The sequence below is a fragment of the Arachis hypogaea genome, chromosome 16 (assembly GCF_003086295.3).
Source record: "Arachis hypogaea cultivar Tifrunner chromosome 16, arahy.Tifrunner.gnm2.J5K5, whole genome shotgun sequence".
NCBI lineage: Eukaryota > Viridiplantae > Streptophyta > Magnoliopsida > Fabales > Fabaceae > Arachis > Arachis hypogaea.
In genome coordinates, this window is record NC_092051.1 from 107,806,254 (window position 1) to 107,810,269 (window position 4,016).

Below are 4,016 nucleotides of genomic sequence, written 5' to 3' on the forward strand. Positions count from 1 at the left end.
TCAGTAACATCCTCATTCTCTTCAGAAGAGGAATACTCATCAGAGCTCATGAAGGGCATAAGGAGGTTCAATGGAATCTCTATGGTCTCTAGATGAGCCTCAGAGTCCTTTGATTCCTCAGAGGGAAGCTCCTTATTGATCACTGGACGTCCCAGGAGGTCTTCCTCCTTGGGATTCACGTCCTCCTCTTCCTCATTGGGTTCGGCCATTTTGGTTATGTCAATGGCCTTGCACTCTCCTTTTGGATTTTCTTCTGTATTGCTTGGGAGAGTGCTAGGAGGGATTTCAGTGATCTTTTTACTCAGCTGGCCCACTTGTGCTTCCAAATTTCTAATGGAAGACCTTGTTTTATTCATGAAACTCACAGTGGCCTTAGATAGATCAGAGACTAAGTTTGCTAAGCTAGATGGGTTCTGCTCAGAATTCTCTGTCTGTTGCTGAGTGGATGATGGAAAAGGCTTGCTATTGCTAAACCTGTTTCTTCCACCATTATTAAAGCCTTGTTGAGGCCTTTGATCCTTCCATGAGAGATTTGGATGATTTCTCCATGATGGATTATAGGTGTTTCCATAAGGTTCACCCATGTAATTTACCTCTGCTAGTGCAGGATTTTCAGGATCATAAGCTTCTTCTTCAGAAGATGCCTCTTGAGTACTGTTGGATGCAGCTTGCATTCCATTCAGACTCTGAGAAATCATATTGACTTGCTGAGTCAATATTTTGTTCTGAGCCAATATGGCATTCAGAGTATCAACTTCAAGAACTCCTTTCTTCATAGGCGTCCCATTACTCACAGGATTCCTCTCAGAAGTGTACATGAACTGGTTATTAGCAACCATGTCAATGAGTTCTTGAGCTTCTGCAGGTGTTTTCTTTAGGTGAATGGATCCACCTGCAGAAGTATCCAATGACATCTTTGCCAATTCAGACAAACCATCATAGAAGATATCCAGGATGGTCCATTCTGAAAGCATGTCAGTAGGACACTTTTTGGTCAGTCCTTTGTATCTCTCTCAAGCTTCATAGAGGGATTCACCTTCTTTCTGTCTGAAGGTCTGAACGTCCACTCTAAGTTTACTAAGCTTTTGAGGAGGAAAGAACTTGGCTAAGAAAGCCGTGACCAGCTTATCCCAAGAGTTCAGGCTATCTCTGGGTTGAGAGTCCAACCACACTCTAGCTCTGTCTCTTACAGCAAAAGGGAAAAGCATGAGCCTGTAGACTTCAGGATCTACTCCATTAGTCTTAACAGTATCACAGATCTGCAAGAATTCAGTTAAGAACTGAAAAGGATCTTCAGATGGAAGTCCATGAAACTTGCAGTTCTGCTGCATCAGAGAAACTAATTGAGGTTTCAGCTCAAAGTTGTTTGCTTCAATGGCAGGAATGGAGATGCTTCTTCCATGTAAATTGAAATTAGGTGCAGTAAAGTCACCAAGCATCCTCCTTGCATTATTGTTGTTGGGTTCGGCTGCCATCTCCTTTACTTGTTCGAAATTTTCAATAAGGTTGTCTCTGGATTGTTGTAATTTAGCTTCTCTTAGTTTCCTCTTCAGAGTCCTTTCAGGTTCTGGATCAGCTTCAACAAGAATGCCTTTTTCCTTGTTCCTGCTCATAAGAAAGAGAAGAGAACAAGAAAAGAAGAGGAATCCTCTATGTCACAGTAAAGAGGTTCCTTATTGTTAGTAGAAGAAGAGAAAAATTCGAACACAGATGGAAGAGGGGGTTCGAATTTGGTGAGTGATGTGAGGAAGAGATGTTAGTAGATGAATAAATGAATAGAATAAGATGAGAGAGGGAAAATTTCGAAAATAATTTTTGGAAAAGAGTTAGTGATTTTTGAAAATAGTTTTTGAAAAAGGTTAGTGATTTTCGAAAATTAAGTTTTAAAATTGAAATAATTAGTTAATTAAAAAGAAATTTTGAAAAAGGGGGGAGATATTTTCGAAAATTAGAGAGAGAGAGTTAGTTAGGTAGTTTTGAAAAAGATAAGAAACAAACAAAAATTTAGTTAGTTAGTTGAAACAAATTTGAAAAGATAAGAAGTTAGGAAGTTAGAAAAGATATTTTTGAAATCAAATTTTTGAAAAAGATAAGATAAGAAGATATTTTTGAAAAGCTATGATTGAAATTAGTTTTTGGAAAAAGATTTGATTTTTAAAATCTCAATTAATGACTTGATTCACAAGAAATCACAAGATATGATTCTAGAACTTAAAGTTTGAATCTTTCTTAAAAAGCAAGTAACAAACTTGAAATTTTTGAATCAAAACATTAATTGTTATTGTTATTTTCGAAAATTTGGTATAAGAAAAAGATTTTTGAAAAATATTTTTGGAATTTTCGAAAATAACTAAGAAATTTGAAAAAGATTTGATTTTTGAAAAAGATTTTGAAAAAGATAAGATTTTTAAATTGAAAATTTGATTTGACTCATAAAAACAACTAGATTTTAAAAATTTTTGAAAAAGTCAAATCTAATTTTCGAAATTTTAAGAGAGAAAAAGGGAAAGATATTTTTTTTTATTTTTGAATTTTTATGATGAGAGAGAAAAACACTAAAATGATGCAATGCATGAAATTTTTAGATCAAAACATGTGATGCATGCAAGAATGCTATGAATGTCAAGATGAACACCAAGAACACTATGAAGATCATGATGAACATCAAGAACATATTTTTGAAAAATTTTTAATGCAAAGAAAACATGTAAGACACCAATTTTAGAAATCTTTCATGTGTAGACTCTAACAAACGAAAAATGCATATGAAAAACACCATACAACACAAAACAAGAAAGCATCAAGATCAAACAAGAAGACTTACCAAGAACAACTTGAAGATCATGAAGAACACTATGAATGCATGAATTTTCGAAAAAATGCAAGATGCATATGCAATTGACACCAAACTTATAACATGACACATGACTCAAACAAGAAACAGAAAAATATTTTTTATTTTTTTATGATTTTCTAATTTTTTTGGATTTTTCAAAAAATTAATTGAAAAAGAAAAATAAGGATTCCAAAATTTTTAATATGAATTCCAAGAATCTTGCATTCTTAGTCTAAAGCTTCAGTCCAGGAATTAGACATGGCTCACTAGCCAGCCAAGCTTTCAAAGAAAGCTCCAGTCCAAAACACTAGACATGGCCAATGGCCAGCCAAGCTTCAGCATGTAAATCAGGAACAACAGCAGGTGGATTAGCAACAACTAGCTTGCTCTTGATAATAAATTGCAAACCTCGGTCCAAATAAATTTAGACATGGCTTTACAGCCAGCCAGGCTTCACATACTTCATGAGACACTAAAATTCATTCTTAAAAATTTTGAATAAAATTTTTGAAAACATTTTTTTTATTATTTTATTATTTTTTTATTTTTTTTCGAAAACAGATGAGAAGATTTTTGAAAAATTTTTGAAAAGAAAACAAAAAAGAAAATTACCTAATCTGAGCAACAAGATGAACCGTCAGTTGTTCAAACTCGAACAATCCCCGGCAACGGCGCCAAAAACTTGGTGCGCAGAAATTGTGATTACACTTTGATTATGTAAAATTCATCGCTCTTTCTTTCCCTGGTAATGGCGCCAAACACATGATGCCAATACCATGGTTCACAACTTCGCACAACTAACCAGCAAGTGCACTGGGTCGTCCAAGTAATACCTTACGTGAGTAAGGGTCGAATCCCACGGAGATTGTTGGTATGAAGCAAGCTATGGTCACCTTGTAAATCTCAGTCAGGCGGATATAACATAGTAATGTGGTTTTCGAAAATAATTAATAAAATAGAGATAGAAATACTTATGTAAATCATTGGTGAGAATTTCAGATAAGCGAATAGAGATGCTTTCGTTCCTCTGAACCTCTGCTTTCCTGCTATCTTCATCCAATCAGTCTTACTCCTTTCCATGGCTGGCTTTATGTGATACATCACCATTGTCAATGGATACTTTCGGTCTTCTCTCGGGAAAATGATCCAAATGCCCTGTCACGGCACGGCTAATCGTCTG

General features: G+C 35.2%; 1 non-coding gene across 1 annotated transcript; it reads left to right on the forward strand.

Annotated features, from left to right (window-relative positions):
* Positions 1-968: 968 nt before the first annotated feature.
* Positions 969-1,076, forward strand: LOC112761159 (small nucleolar RNA R71). Its single transcript, XR_003181567.1, has one exon. It is a non-coding gene; the product is annotated as a small nucleolar RNA R71 (small nucleolar RNA).
* Positions 1,077-4,016: the final 2,940 nt, after the last annotated feature.